General features: G+C 45.6%; 1 protein-coding gene across 3 annotated transcripts in view; it reads left to right on the top strand.

Moving 5' to 3' along the window:
- The first annotated feature begins 357 nt into the window (after positions 1–357).
- LOC139408703 (guanine nucleotide binding protein (G protein), alpha z polypeptide) overlaps positions 358–16,897 on the top strand; it is a 47,795-nt gene continuing 31,255 nt past the window's right edge. Inside the window, exon 1 of one of the 3 annotated variants that reach the window (XM_071152931.1) lies at positions 358–569. The gene's annotated coding sequence lies outside the window, so the exon portion shown is untranslated. Of the gene's footprint in view, positions 570–5,857; positions 5,894–8,761; positions 8,890–16,897 lie in introns of those variants that run through there. The other 2 variants (XM_071152934.1, XM_071152933.1) reach the window with 2 other exon arrangements.

Here is a 16,897-nt window from a genome sequence, read left to right as displayed (position 1 = left end):
ACCAATCTTGCTGTTGACTTGTCATAGACCAGAGAAATAGAATAAGCAGGGCTGTTATACATTGAAACACACATAAGCTGTCCTTTCCATTGCTTCTCATAGGGGTCTCTGTCTGTTTCCCCTTCTCATTGCATGCAGCAGACAGCTTCTATTGTATCCTGTTTTTGTCACAGCCCAGTGTTCTGTTTAGCTTGGTGCCCTTTTACCTCTTTCTCTGTTTCTCTCATGATTTAATCCTGTCCATTTTCCCCTTCTCTCTCTATCCCTGCTGACTCCTCCCTTCATTTCTCTCTCCCTCCGCTCTCTGACACACTCAAACACGCACGCACACATACACACACACCCTCCTCCCCCACCGCTGCAGTGTCTCAACTGCCTTGGAGCAAACAAGAGAGGAAATAGAACACAGACAATAATAAGAAAGGCGAGAAAGAGGGGAATAGAAAGAGAGAGAGAGGGTGTGAAAGACAGGAGAATGTTGGACTAAGGGTGGAGTGCACACAGCCGTTCTCTTCCAGCAAGTGTTTGTCTGCAGTATCCCTGGTGAATGGATACTGGACGGTGAAACGGTAAGCCTGCCTGCTTTATTTTCTCACACACCCTTTTTTTGTCATCACTGCTAAGTTGGCCTCCTTTGGGCCACCTTTGTTTTTCTGGGGAGGGGTGAGGAATTGCTATGTGACTGTATTCATAATACGGAGGAACAGAACATTTTTCCTCTCCGCTGAGCTCAGGATGGTGATGTTCTGAGATGGAGCCAAGGCAAGGCTGCTTCTCCTGTCCCCTCCTGTCCCCTCCTCCACCCTGCCTGCTCTCTATGTAGACCTAGACATGTACAAGGAGAGCTGGTGTCTGCCTGTCTGTGGTGCACATCTCCTCCTTGATACATCCTTGATACATCCTTGATACACATGGTTGTCTGTAATGTTGGGTTTACGTGAAATGGGAAGGATACCTCAAAGGTGTATGTGTGCATGCTCTGTCCATCCCAGTGACCACGAAAGAGAGAGAAGAGAGCCAGTAAAAGCACTGTCACGTAGGATCTGCTGTATGGCTCTCATGACTGCCTTAGTTAGACAGTGAATGTGACACTGCGGTGGGAGGAGCACACACCCCGTGGAGCGTTGCTCTGCAGGCAGGCACTGGACTGGACATTGGCTTCACATCGGCATTTAGCAGCACTCCGCCTGCCAGCCCACATCAACAATAACATCAGCACTTCGATCGATAACCGTTTTGACCCAGGATGGGTGTGTGTGGAGGTGTATTTGTGATGTGTGTGCATGAGTGTGATTCTGACAAAGTGAGAGAGGGTGTGTGTTCGCTGCTCTCCATCGGCCACAGCACTGGGGGTCATTTGTTTTATTTTAAAAATCCCTCATATCTCTAATGAGGCATTACCGTGGCTTGTGAAGAGTGGTCAGAGTCAGCAGTGCAGTGCCAGGAGTTTGTCTGTGTGTGTTTGTGTGTATGTGTGAGTGAGAGAGAGAGTGATAACCTGCGCAGGGAGGGGTCGAGGGGCTAGGGGGTTTAACAGCGGGGAGGCAGATGAGGTTGATGCAGTGGAGAGAGAGAGAGAGAGAAAAATGGGGAAAGAGAGAGAGAGAAACGGAGAGAGAACAAGATTGGGAAACAGGAGGAAAACAGGACAAGAGAGGAGAGATGGAGAGAATGTAATGAGAAACATTGAGGGGACAGGGCTGTTTAGCCGAGTGTCACCGGAGATGATGGATGATGCAGACTAAAGAACTGGCTGCATGCGATAGTCCAAAAGAATGAAGTGAAACAGCCAACATCCAGGCCCTCAGACATCTAAAAATGGAGGCAAAAATAGTGGAAGAAAATCCCACAATGCTTTGGGATCTCTGGAGGAAGACAGATCAAATCAAATCAAATTTTATTAGCCACATGCGCCCAATACAACAGGTGTAGGTAGACCTTACAGTGAAATGCTTACTTATGAGCCCCTAACCAACAATGCAGTTAAACATTTTTTAAATAATAATAAATATGAATAAGAAATAAATGTAACAAGTAATTAAAGAGCAGCAGTAAAATATCAATAGCGAGACTATATACAGGGGAACCGGCACAGAGTCAATGTGATGAGGTACCGGTTAGTCGAGGTAATTGAGGTAACATGTACATGTAGGTACAGTTATTAAAGTGACTATGCAAAGATGATAACAGGGAGTAGCAACGGTGTAAAGGGGGAGGTAGCCATTTGATTAGATGTTCAGGAGTCTTATAGCTTTGGGGTAGAATCTTTTTAGAAGCCTCTTGGAACTAGACTCAGCGCACCGGTATCTCTTGCCGTGCGGTAGCAGAGAGAACAGTCTATGACTACGGTGGCTGGAGTCCTTGACCATTTTTAGGGCCTTCCTCTGACACCGCCTGGTATAGAGGTCCTGGATGGCAGGAAGCTTGGCCCCAGTGTTGTACTGGGCCGTTCGCACTACCCTCGGAAGTGCCTTGCGGTCGGAGGCTGAGCAAATGCCATACAGGCAGTGATGCTCTCGATGGTGCTCTTTGAGGATCTGAGGACCCACCCCAAATCGTTTCAGTCTCCTGAGGGGGAATAGGTTTTGTTATGCTCTCTTCATGACTGTCTTGGTGTGCTTGAACCATGTTGGTGATGTGGACACCAAGGAAGTTAAAGCTTTCAACTGGCTCCACTGCAGCCCTGTCGATGAGAATGGGAACGTGCTTGATCCTCTTTTTCGTGTAGTCCACAATCATCTCCTTTGTCTTGATCACATTGAGGGAGAGGTTGTTCTCCTGGCACCACACGGCCAGGTCTCTGACCTCCTCCCTATAGGCTGTCTCGTCGTTGTTGGTGATCATCGGCAAACTTAATGATGGTGTTGGAGTCGTATCTGGCCGTGCAGTCATGAATGAACAGGGAGTACAGGAGGGTGTGAGTGAGTGAGCACGCACCCCTGAGGGGCCCCTGTGTTGAGAATCAGCGTGGTGGATGTGTTGTAACCTGCCCTTACCACCTGGAGGTGGCCCGTCAGGAAGTCCAGGATCCAGTTGCAGAGGGATGTGTTTAGTCCCAGGGTCCTTAGCTTATTGATGAGCTTTGTGTGCGCTATGGTGTTGAATGCCGAGCTGTAGTCAATGAAAAGCATTCTCACATACTGAAGGTGTTCATTTTGTCCAGGTGGGAAAGGGCAGTGTGAAGTGCAATAGAGATGGCATATCTGTGGATCTGTTAGGGCGGTATGCAAATTGGAGTGGTCCTTTTGTTCGATTAATTCCGTCAATATATATCCAAAATGTCCATTTATTTGGCGCGTTTGATCCAGAAAAACACCGGTTCCAACTTGTGCAACGTGACTACAAAATATCTCAAAAGTTACCTGTAAACTTTGCCAAAACATTTCAAACTACTTTTGTAATACAACTTTATGTATTCTTTAACGTAAATAATCGATAAAATTGAAGACGGGATGATCTGTGTTCAATACAGGAAGAAAACAAACTGTAGCATGCTTTCTGGTCACGCGCCTCTATCTAACAGTACACTTCAAGTGACCCACGTTCAAGATGGCCATACTTCTTTATTACACAAAGGAATAACCTCAACCAATTTCTAAAGACTGTTGACATCCAGTGGAAGCGATAGGAACTGCAAGAAGGATTCCCAGTGAAAACCATTGAAAAGAGAGTGACCTTAAAAAAATAAAATCTGAATGGTTTGTCCTTGGGGATTCGCCTGCTAAATAAGTTCTGTTATACTCACAGACATGATTCAAACAGTTTTAGAAACTTCAGAGTATATCCAAATATACTAATAATATGCATATCTTACCTTCTCGGGATGAGTAGCAGGCAGTTGAATTTGGGCATGCATTCCATCCGGACGTGAAAATACTGCCCCCTGTCACCAAGAAGTTAAAGGTCTTACATCGGCTTCGGAGAGGGTGATCACACAGTCTTCTGGAACAGCTGGTGCTCTCATGCTTCGAAGCGAGCATAGAAGTAGTTTAGCTCGTCTGGTATGCTCGTGTCGCTGGGTATCTTTTGACTGTGCTTCCCTTTGTAGTCTGTAATGGTTTGCAATCCCTGCCACATCCGACGAGCGTCAGGGACAGTGTAGTGCATTTTGATCTTAGTCCTGTATTGGTGATTTGCCTGTTTGATGGTTCATCGGAGGGCATAGTGGGATTTCTTATAAGCTTCCGGGTTAGAGTCCCGCTCCTTGAAAGTGGCAGCTCTTGCCTTTATCTCAGTGTGGATTTTGCCTGTAATCCATGGCTTCTGGTTGGGAACGGACAGTCACTGTGGGGATGACGTGATTGATGCACTTGTTGATGAAGCCAATGACTGATGTGGTGTACTCTTCAATGCCATCAGAGGAATCCCGGAACATATTCCAGTCTGTGCTAGTAAAACAGTCCCATAGCTTAGCATCTGCTTCATCTGACCCCTTTTTTATTGATTGAGTCACTGGTGCTTCCTGCTTTAATTTTAGCTTGTAAGCAGAAATCTTGAGGATAGAATTATGGTCAGATTTGCCAATTGGAAGGCGAGGGAGAGCTTTGTATGCATCTCTGTGTGTGGAGTGAAGGTGGTCCACAGATTTTTTCTCTTTGGTTGCACATTTAACATGATGATAGAAATTTGTTAAGACCGATTTAAGTTCCCCTGCATTAAAGTCCCCGGCCACTAGGAGCGCCGCCGCCTGTTTGCTTATGGCAGAATACAGCTCATTGAGTGCGGTCTTAGTGCCAGCATCAGTCTGTGGTGGTATGTAGAGAGCTACGAAGAATACAGATGAAAACTCATTAGGTAGATTGTGTGGTCTTCAGCTTATCATGAGATACTCTACCTCAGGTGAGCAAAACCTCGAGACTTCCTTAGAAATGTACAAAAATACATAGTCCGCCACCCCTTGTCTTAAAAGATGCCGCTGTTCTATCCTGCCGATACAGCATATAACCAGACAGCTGTATGTTGATAATGTTGTCGTTCAGCCATGACTCTGTGAAGCATATAAGATTACAGTTTTGAATGTCCCATTGGTAGGTTAATCAAGTCAAGCCAAGTCAATATGGAATATTTCAAGAACTTTGAATGCTTCTTCTTTGAATGTTGCAGTCGCAACAACCATCAAGAGCTATGATGAGACTGGCTCTCATGAGGACTGACACAGGAAAGGAAGACCCACAGTTACCTCTGCTGCAGAGGATAAGTTCATTAGAGTTACCAGCCTCAGAAACTGCAAGCCAAATAAATGCTTCACAGAGTTCAAGTAACAGACACATCTCAACATCAACTGTTCAGAGGAGACTGTGTTAATTAGGCCTTCATGGTCAAATTGCTGCAAAGAAACCACTACTAAAGAACACTAATAAAAAGAGACTTGCTTGGGCCAAGAAACATGAACAATGGACATTAGACTGGTGGAAATCTGTCCTTTGGTCTGTTGAGTTAAAATTTGAGATGTTTGGTTCCAACAGCTGTGTCTTTGTAAGATGCAGAGTAGGTGAACGGATGATCTCCGCATGTGTGGTTGCCTCCGTGAAGCATGGAGGAGGAGGTGGGATGGTGTGGGGGTGCTTAGCTTTATTTAGAATTCAAGGCACACTTAACCAGCATGGCTACCACAGCATTTTGCAGCGATCCCATTTGGTTTTCGCTTAGTGGGACTATCATTTGTTTGTCAACAGGACAATGACTCAACACACCTCCAGGCTGTGTAAGGGCTATTTGACCATGAAGTAGAGTGATGGAGTGCTGTATCAGATGACCTGGCCTCCACAATCACCTGACCTCAACCCAATTGAGATTGTTCGAGATGAGTTGGACCGCAGAGTGAAGGAAAAGCAGCCAACAAGTGCTCAGCATATGTGGGAACTCCTTTAAGACCGTTGCAAAAGCCTTCCAGGTGAAGCTGGTTGAGAGAATGCCAAGAGTGTGCAAAGCTGTCATCAAGGCAAAGCGTGCCTACTTTGAAGAATATAAATATTTGTTTAACAGTTTTTTAGTTTCTACATGATTCCATATTTGTTATTATATAGTTTTGAGGTATTCTAATATTCTACAATGTAGAAAATAGTAAGAATAAAGAAAAAACCTTGAATGGGTAGGTGTCCAAACTTTTGACTGGTACTTTATGTCTAGTGTAGATATTCAGATATTCATGTTAAATCTAAATGGCTATCATATGGCTATCACATACTTTCTTACACATTGAAGATGAAACTATCATAAGGTTCAGTTTACACGTAGAAGGTACTAGAACACACAGAAGGACCGGGTAGGGTAAAAATTAGACGTGGACCAAGCAAACGTAATAACGTCAGGTCAGACATTTCACATAGTTTAAAATTTTGGTGTGCTTTACGTTATGGAGGTATGTCAACAATTTAAACTGGTAACTCTACAGAGAAGAAATGTGACCCATAGTGATGTCACTTCTTGGAAGGTTGGTGCTGCCATGTCCGACACAGCTCCTTCTGCACTATGAGAGATGTCCACCAAAGACAGAACCACATGCCTAATCAGTCCTACAGTACATCATATCACCTCAAACAAAAACGTCATGTAGCCTAGGACCCAGCATTCTGTGTCTGTATTTTCTGTTACGCAATAATAAGTATATCTCAGGAAATAACTACCGGACCACAGGTCAGAGATCTGAAAAATATTTCCTCACATATCCCATTTTCCCATTTATTTTTGCAGATTTGCTTTTCAAGCTAACAGCCTAGATGACACAATAATATGATGTAGCTTGATAACCCATGCAATTAGAGTGGGATTGAAGCCTGAATTTGGACTGAGAGGAGAGGGAATTGGAAAGGGCAGTAATGGGGCTTAACACAAAGTCAGAGGTCTCTGGTAACCTTGGCTGTAAGAATGGATGACAGGGATGATATCAAAGTAAATCACATCCCTTCATTGAGCGCTCTCTAAGGTTTAGCTGACACAAATTGGTTAAACTCACACACTCACATGATGCCATTGCCCATGTGATGTCATACAAGACACAAACTAATATAATTGCCTTATTGGTCTACAATATATCACATACTTGGAATTTGGGCACAGCAGTACTAGCATAGCGCAACACATTTCTGCCATTTTGAATGGGGCTTTTACTAACATGCCAGTAAAGTTCCCCAAAGAACATATCCAGTAGGAAAAACAATGGTTAAGTTAATTTTGACCCCTCCTAAACCCTCTGTAAGGTTGCCTCTGCCCCTCCATTGTGAGACATAATGGCTTGGGACAGCTGTAGCTTTAAAGTGACAGTGGCCGGTTTGTCTCTATGTTTTTTGGTCTGAGAAGGACAATGGGGTTGTATCATATGCTTCCCTAATCTATGCCCTTGTAGGTTAGAAGACTTGGCTGACTTTACCACTTAAATTGATTATATTATAGTACGGGGAAATGATACAATATGTCCATCTCCTCTTACACTTAAGAACAATGATTTATGTGGACACATTTAATGTTATACTGTATCATATTACTCTAGGCCTGCAGGTTGTGGGAATATTCACCAAACCGGCCTCTATGAAATTGTTCTGCTAATTCCTTTAGCAATTGAATAACTCTGATAACCTACTCTGGAATGCAGTAAACACAGAAATAACGACTACTGTGAACCCTTTTTTAGCAGGATATACCTTTATTATTTGTTATTCTGCTAGGTCCAATACTGTGCCAAGCCTCTTGTGACCCATCATGCTGACTGGCTTCCTAGATTTCTGACTGTCAACTGGACAGAACCAAATTAGGGTGGGGCTTTATCTGTTTGTAGTAACGTTACAGTAAGTAAGGATTAGGTTATCGTTGAGTTTTATGTGAATCTACAGAAATGCATTTCTCTTTCTCTCCTTCTCTCCTCTCTTTCTCCCTCTCTAATCTGTGCTGGCGCTCAGAACTAGGACCCTGTGTGTGTGCCTGAGGCCCTCTTCCCAGCACTAATTACTGAGGGCAGAGCAAAGGAACTAACAGAGCATCTTTGTGTTCCATTCCTCACACATAACATCAGTCATATGACAGAGTACAAGGAGGAGGTGGTGGAGGAGGAAGTGGTGGAGGAGGTGGAGGAGGGGAGGAGGTAGTGGAGGAGGGGAGAAGAAGGTGGTGGTGGAGGAGGGGAGAAAGAGGTGGTGGAGGAGAGGAGGAGGTAGTGGAGGAGGTGGTGGAGGAGGGGAGAAAGAGGTGGTGGAGGAGAGGAGGAGGTAGTTGAGGAGGTGGTGGAGGATAGGAAGAGTGGAGGAAGAGGGGAGGTGGTGGTGGAGAAGGAGGAGGTGATGGAGGAGTGGAGGAAGAGGGGAGGAGGTGGTGGAGGAGGTGTTGGAGGTGGTGGCGGAGGAGGAGGTGGTGGAGGAGGTGGAGGAGGTGGTGGAGGAGGTGTTGGAGGTGGTGGCAGAGGATGAGGAGGTGATGGAGGAGGGGGGGAGTGGGGGAGGAGGAGGAGGGAAGAATATGGTGGTGGAGGAGGGGAGGAGGTGGTGGAGGAGGAGGTGATGATGGGGAAGAGGTGGTGGAGGAGGGGAGGAGGTGGTGGTAGAGGAGGAGGAGGTGGTGGAGGTGGTGCTGGTGGAGGAGTAGGAGGTGGTAGAGGTGGTGGAGGGGAGGATGTGGTGGAGGAGGAGGAGGAGGAAGGGAGGTATGGGGGATGCTCTGGACTGAAGGACCATTGGGGGTGTTGGAGAGGGTTTGAGAGGTGACCGTTTTTGAGTGTGTGTGTTTGAGTATGTGTATGTGGGTGTGTACACTATGTTTGTGTGTGCTGTGACCATAGCTGCTACTGGCTTTAGGTCAGGAACCTCGACAGCACATCCAAAGTGTCCCAGAGCAACACATGAAGCCTGCATACTGATGGAAGGTGGCAAGTCTGCAAGGACACCACTGTCTGCAGGTCTAGTAAGTTTTAAGTTTTAAGTCTAGTAAGTTTTAAGTTTTAAGTCTAGTAAGTTTTAAGAAGTAAGTATTAAGTTGATGTGGAGGTCATGGGCCAACAGAAGTCTGTAACTGTGTGTATGTGTGTGTGTTTGTGTGTGTGCACACGTGCATGTGTATAGATACCCTTGAACACTACGTTAAATTGGATAATGACATCATATCATTCTTTGTCTGCATCAGAATTTAAAAAAACGTCAAGGTTTGGAGGAAACAAAGTATGTCAGATTGCCTTGTCTTATGACTGATAGCCTTGTCTTATGACTGATGGCATCTGCTGTCAGCATGATCTATGGAAGTACTTATGGATACATTTGACTGAGGGCTTATCCACTGTGGAATAATACGCTTTTTGTGAGTTGGTGTATATGGTGCAAGGTTTCCCTGTATCTTAACATGCCATAAATTTGATTTATACATATCTGATACTGTTTCCTCTTCCTCTTCTGAGGAGGAGTAGCAAGGATCGGACCAATACGCAGCGTGGTAAGTGTTCATCTTGGTTTTTAATAAGAACACTGAATAAAACAATAAACGACAACGTGAAAAAACAAAACCGAAACAGTCCCGTGTGGAAACAAACACGGACGCGGAAAATAATCCCCCACAACTCAAAAGTGAACCAGGCTCCCTAAGTACGGTTCTCAATCAGGGACAACGATAAACAGCTGCCTCTGATTGAGAACCATACCAGGCCAAACACAGAAATCCCAAAACATAGAAAAAGGAACATAGACAACCCACCCAACTCACGCCCTGACCATACTAAAACAAAGACATAACAACAGAACTAAGGTCAGAACGTGACAGATACTGCTCGTCTGTAACCTATACTGCACATTGCAGTCTTTTCCATAGTCTTGCTTGCCAGACTCGTGACGCGGCAGCTGTGTGGAGAGACTGCCCTACACTGACCAGTATTCTTTCAATACGGCACCCATATTGATGACCCTGTTGCTATACTGGTGTTTCCTATTGCAGTGTATTCCAGCTAAGTTTCCTCATCCTGACCCAATGATGAAAGCACCAACTGCAGGATGTTAACTAACAGTCAGTGGCTTACAGCAGACACAAAATGGCTGTTCACCCACAGTTTCCCTTCTGTTCCAAAAAAACAGTGGCGGCTGCTGAGGGGAGGACGGCTCATACTAATAGCTGGAAGGGAGTATAATGGGCTGGTATCAAACACATGGAAACCAGGGGAGTCGGTCCTCCCCTCAGCAGCCTCAACTGAAAAATATAACTGTGTTTGTGCCTGTGTTAGTGGAAATACAAGTAGCCTGAGCCTTGTCCTGAAATATGATTATGTTAAATAAGAATACTATCAACTGGTATTGAGCAGGTTGAAGAGTGAATAAGCTACAAAGCAGCCTGACTGAGTGTTTTCTTTGTCACTCAAATAACTATCCCAGTTTTGTTTCACAGACATTGAGACACACACACACACACACACACACACACACACACACACACACACACACACACACACACACACACACACACACACACACACACACACACACACACACACACACACACACAAGTAAATGGACAGACAAACATAGATACAGGCACATATAGACAGACACAACACACGCACACGCAGATTGCTGGATTCGCTCCACCTTCTACCATCCTTTCCCTTGAGTGGGCTGGCTCACGGCTCTGTCTGTGCACAAATGTGCCATTGTCAGCGCCGGCTGGCCTTGTGACTCAGTGTGACCCGCTCCATCGGCGGGACGGGAAGGCAGAGGGGCACAGGCAGGCGCTGAGGCAAGGCACACCAAACACAGTCCCTTATCACATAGGATCTGCTAGTAACTACACTGAGCCCCCACCACTACCCTGCTCCCAACCCTCTCTACAGCCCACTGTTTTGGAGGGATGAAAAATGAACACTGCCTTTCATTGTTTACCATGATGTAGGAACAGTGTACCCATGTGACCTACTTGTTGTGTGTATGTACTGCACACACACACACACACGCACGCTACATGTTCATGTTTTTAAATGTATGGAAAATGTAAAGTTTTTTGTCTGTAATGTATTTTTTATTATGTGTCAGACCCGAGTAAGACTAGCTGTCAACATTGGTGTCGGTTAATGGGGATCCTAATCAATCAAAACCTAGTATCTGCCTCCCACCCAAGGCCAGAAAGTGAGAGAGTGAGTGTACCAAATCATGAACAAACACAATGGTCAAGGCCAGATCTTCAGCCTAAATTTTAAGTGGTCCATGCACAAATGTTCTCAAACAACTGAATGATTGTCGGGGTTAAAAACCAAAACATTTATCAAATAATTCAGTTAAATAACTAATATTACGGCTCCTGGGGATATGTGTGGCGCAAAAGCCCCCAGCATGCAGTGGGTGTTTTGAGAGAAGCTGAGCCAGAGTACTGGCTGAGGAAGCATTCCTTTATACTGTGTGCTTTCTGTGTGTGTGTCCATATTTGGGATGTGTGGGGTGAGGCAAGGACAACAAAAGTATTTTTTGTATTCTTAGTTTAAGACATGGGTTTGGTAACACTTTATTTGAATGTTTCATCCTAATCCCTACATAAGATAATCATGAACACGGTTTAGTTATACTTGAATTGTAAGTCTAACAACAGTTCATGACAACAGTATATCACATTGTTAGTCTGTGCGGTAAACATGTTATGACAGAACAAGTGTCATTTCAGCAATGGCCATATTCCCTCCATGATGTTATCCCTGGTAGTAAAGAGTAATTGTGAAGTTGGCCAGAAGTCCTACCCCAGCAGCCTCAATAGGGGAGTGAATGCTCTCACTATGACCCAATCCCACACATCCTACACCCAGCTCCCAGAACATGGGAGGACGCCTGGGATTTCCTGAGGCCAATTAAAAATTCTGGCACGAGTCAGAAGACAACAGAAAGAAATTTATGGGCGACCTCTGATGTACCCCAGAAGGTTTAGGAAATGAATGATTATAATACATTTCTTGAACTTGGGCCCAGATATGTTTACAGCACTGCCAGAGGCCCCTTCCCTCACCTCATCTGACAGGAATCCTGGGTCATTCTGGGGGGACTTTGTCAGATGACACATCTTGGGGCAGTAACACACACTCCCCCCTCTCTCCCCCTAATCACTGTCATACACACACTCCCCCCCTCTCCCCCTAATCACTGTCATACACACACACACACCCTCTCTCCCCCTAATCACTGTCATGTACACCCTCTCCCCCTAATCACTGTCATGTACACCCTCTCCCCCTAATCACTGTCATGTACACCCTCTCCCCCTAATCACTGTCATGCAACTCTCCCCTCTCTCTCCCCATAATCACTGTCATGTACACCCTCTCCCCCTAATCACTGTCATGCAACTCTCCCCTCTCTCTCTCCCTAATCACTGTCATGCAACTCTCCCCTCTCTCCCCCCCTAATCACTGCCATGCAACTCTCCCCTCTCTCTCCCCCTATTCACTGTCATGCAACTCTCCTCTCTCTCTCCTCCTAATCACTGTCATGCAATTCTCCCCTCTCTCTCCCCATAATCACTGTCATACACACACTCCCCCCCCCCCCTAATCACTGTAATGTACACTCCCCCCGCCCCCTAATCACTGTCATACACACACTCCCCCCCTCTCCCCTAATCACTGTCATACACACACTCCCCCCGTCATACACTCTCCCCCCCTAATCACTGTCGTACACTCTCTCCCCCTAATCACTGTCATACACACACTCCCCCCGCCCCCTAATCACTGTCATACACACACTCCCCCCCTCTCCCCTAATCACTGTCATACACTCTCCCCCCCTAATCACTGTCATACACTCTCCCCCCCTAATCACTGTCATACACTCTCCCCCCCTAATCACTGTCATACACTCTCTCCCCCTAATCACTGTCATACACTCTCTCCCCCTAATCACTGTCATACACTCTCCCCCCCTAATCACTGTCGTACACTCTCCACCCCTAATCACTGTCATGTACACTCTCTCCCCCTAATCACTGTCATGTACACTCTCCCCCCCTAATCACTGTCATACACTCTCCCCCCCTAATCACTGTCATACACTCTCTCCCCCTAATCACTGTCATGTACACTCTCTCCCCCTAATCACTGTCATACACTCTCCCGCTAATCACTGTCATGTACACTCTCTCCCCCTAATCACTGTCATACACATTCTCCCCCTAATCACTGTCATACACTCTCCCCCCTAATCACTGTCATGTACACTCTCCCCCCCTAATCACTGTCATACACACTCTCCCCCTAATCACTGTCATACACTCTCTCCCCCTAATCACTGTCATGTACACTCTCTCCCGCTAATCACTGTCATGTACACTCCCCCCCTAATCACTGTCATAGACTCTCCCCCCCTAATCACTGTCATACACTCTCTCCCCCTAATCACTGTCATACACTCTCACCCCTAATCACTGACATACACTCTCTCCCCCTAATCACTGTCATACAATCTCTCCCCCTAATCACTGTCATGTACACTCCCCCCTAATCACTGTCATAGACTCTCCCCCCCTAATCACTGTCATAGACTCTCTCCCCCTAATCACTGTCATACACTCTCTCCCCTAATCACTGTCATACACTCTCTCCCCCTAATCACTGTCATACAATCTCTCCCCTAATCACTGTCATACAATCTCTCCCCCTAATCACTGTCATACACTCTTTCCCCCTAATCACTGTCATACACTCTCCTGCTAATCACTGTCATGTACACTCTCCCCTCTCTCTCCCCCTAATCACTGTCATGCAACTCTCCCCTCTCTCTCCCCATAATCACTGTAATGTACACTCCCCCCTCTCACTCCCCCTAATCACTGTCATGTACACTCCCCCTCTCACTCCCCCTAATCACTGTCATGTACACTCTCCCCTCTCTCTCCCCCTAATCACTCTCATGTACACTCCCCCCTCTCACTCCCCCTAATCACTGTCATGTACACTCCCCCTCTCACTCCCCCTAATCACTGTCATACACACACTCCCCTCTCTCTATCATGTACACTCCCCTCTCTCTCCCCCTAATCACTGTCATGTGGAGAGCGAACGCAGACCCAGTTCTGATGTTGGACTCATTTGGGGCTCTTTGAGAAGTCACTGGTGCTCTAAATGTACAGTCTAGTCAAATGAAGTATTCTATCTGTACATATTCTGGGTGTCTGACAGTTGCACTAATGTCTGATAATGTGCTCTGATACTGTATATAGAGGCCTGTTTAGAGGCCTGTTTAGAGGCCTGTTTCTAACGGGTTGATCTATTTTAGCAGCATTTCATTCCTCAAGGACAAACGACATTGAGGACGTCAGGATTGTGAACTGGGATCAGATCTGGGTTATTATGGGAAACCCAGAGCTAGTAGGGAACCAACTAACCAGCATATTGAAGCAACAACTCTATTTAGGCCAACCTCTCAATCTTGCATAATGCAACACAAAGTGCTGAGTCCTGAAGATCACTCAGTCTGCGACCTACATCTACTATGGCTCTGACGTAGGATGGTATGAGTGAGCTCACCGGCAGTGACTCACTACAGCGATACAGGACATTTTTTAGGTTGAAACATTTGCCTCAAGCATGCAAAGCATTCTCATGAAATGTCCATGTTTATTGAACATGTGAAGCCAGTCATACTTTTTGGAGGCAGGAGGCCATTGTGCTGTCTGTTTGTGATGGAAGGTTGTAGTGGAGTGACATTGATCTTTTTCTCTGCTGCCTGAGGGATATTATATTGACTTTCTGGTTGTTGTCCGAGTTTTTTGAAGGCAGCCTGCTGGTATCTGCATTTTGGTATGTGCGTTTTGGTATGTGTGTTTTGGTATGTGTGTTTTGCCTCATTTTAAAGCTATATTTTAACACATTTTTTGAGTGAGCACTTCCACTTTATTGGATCAAATTCAATACACTTTGAATTATTATACAATCCAACACTAATGAAACCAAAGTTGAATTACGCCTCAGAACATCTAGGGTGGTCATGGGTCATTTCTCCACCAGCTCTTAACCAAATATTGTAAATCAATCATCTCCAGTTACTGAATTGCAGGCTATGCATCGATAATTAGTAATTTCTCAGTGTTCCAGTAACAGCGAGTTTATCTTTGAAAGTTTCCACCGCAATCTCAATCTCAGCACTTTTCACTCTGAATCAGTTATTATTTTGTGACTTGGTCTTATTTTCTTATAGCTACAGATCAAATCAATTTTCGGGTTTTGCTCCCTCTAAATTCCCGAGATCCAGCACAGCTCCTAATCTGTTATTAAACTGTAGTGAGGTTAACCCCCCAAATATTGAATATTAATCTTACCGCATTATGTTCTTAATAATCTAGACCTTTTGTACCTTTAAAGGGATACTGCGAGATTCTGGCAATTAAGCCATTCTCTACTTACCCAGAGGCAGATGAACTCATGGATACCATTTGTATGTCTCTGTCTGCAGTATGGAGGAAGCTGGAGGTAATTTCGCGAGCCAATGCTAGTGCAATGAATGGAAGTCTACAGGTACGGTAGCATATGCTAGATTAGGCCTGCCTATAGATTTCCAGTCACGCACAAACGCTAGTTAGTATTAGCTCGTGAAACTACCACTTACAGTACTTCTCCACTAAACATGATAGGGGGTGATGCAACAATGGAACCCATTTATTTTCAATGGAGGAAAGCGAAGTGGGCCCCCCTGTTGGACGATGCAAGCATGGGCAAGGCAGCATGAACTGGGTGGGACCTAAATTGGGGAAAGTTGAATTTTACACAAATACTCAGCGATATCGCCGTGCGATTGACCAGTTTGCTAGAATTGGATAGTGGGCCATCCCCCGTAATGTAATCCCCTGTAATTCCCTTGTATTTCGCATCGCCACGCTAGCTTCGCCCTCATGTATGTGCTAGCAAGCATGCTAGGTAGTGCTTGGTATCAACAGCCAATCCAGTAGGGACTTGACGATAAGGTGAGCTTCGATTAGTCAATCGCTCCGCGATATTGAAGAGTATTTGCATAAGGTTCAGTTTTCCCAAATTTAGGTCCTGCCTTGGTTGCGATTAGAGAATTCTCTTCGATTATAATCACAGCCGTATATATCCCCCCCCAAGCAGACACATCGATGGCTCTGAACAAACTTTATTTAACTCTCTGCAAACTGGAAACGATTTATCCGGAGGCTGCATTCATTGTAGCTGGGGATTTTAACAAGGCTAATCTGAAAACAAGACTCCCCAAATTTTATCAGCATATCGATTGCGCAACCAGGGGTGGAAAGACCTTGGATCATTGTTACTCTAACTTCCGCGACGCATATAAGGCCCTGCCCCGCCCCCCTTTCGGAAAAGCTGACCACGACTCCATTTTGTTGATCCCTGCCTACAGACAGAAACTAAAACAAGAGGCTCCCACGCTGAGGTCTGTCCAACGCTGGTCCGACCAAGCTGACTCCACACTCCAAGACTGCTTCCATCACGTGGACTGGGACATTCGTATTGCGCCAGATAACAACATTGACGAATACGCTGATTCGGTGTGCGAGTTCATTAGAACCTGCGTTGAAGATGTCGTTCCCATAGCAACGATTAAAACATTCCCTAACCAGAAACCGTGGATTGATGGCAGCATTCGTGTGAAACTGAAAGCGCGAACCACTGCTTTTAATCAGGGCAAGGTGTCTGGTAACATGACCGAATACAAACTGTGCAGCTATTCCCTCTGCAAGGCTATCAAACAAGCTAAGCGCCAGTACAGAGACAAAGTAGAATCTCAATTCAACGGCTCAGACACAAGAGGCATGTGGCAGGGTCTACAGTCAATCACGGACTACAGGAAGAAATCCAGCCCAGTCACGGACCAGGATGTCTTGCTCCCAGGCAGACTAAATAACTTTTTTGCCCGCTTTGAGGACAATACAGTGCCACTGACACGGCCTGCAACGAAAACATGGGGTCTCTCCTTCACTGCAG

This window comes from Oncorhynchus clarkii, chromosome 5 (genome assembly GCF_045791955.1).
Source record: "Oncorhynchus clarkii lewisi isolate Uvic-CL-2024 chromosome 5, UVic_Ocla_1.0, whole genome shotgun sequence".
In the NCBI taxonomy this organism is placed as follows: Eukaryota; Metazoa; Chordata; class Actinopteri; order Salmoniformes; family Salmonidae; genus Oncorhynchus; species Oncorhynchus clarkii.
Note: the sequence above shows the minus strand (reverse complement) of the source record. Positions and strands in the feature narration are given on the sequence as shown.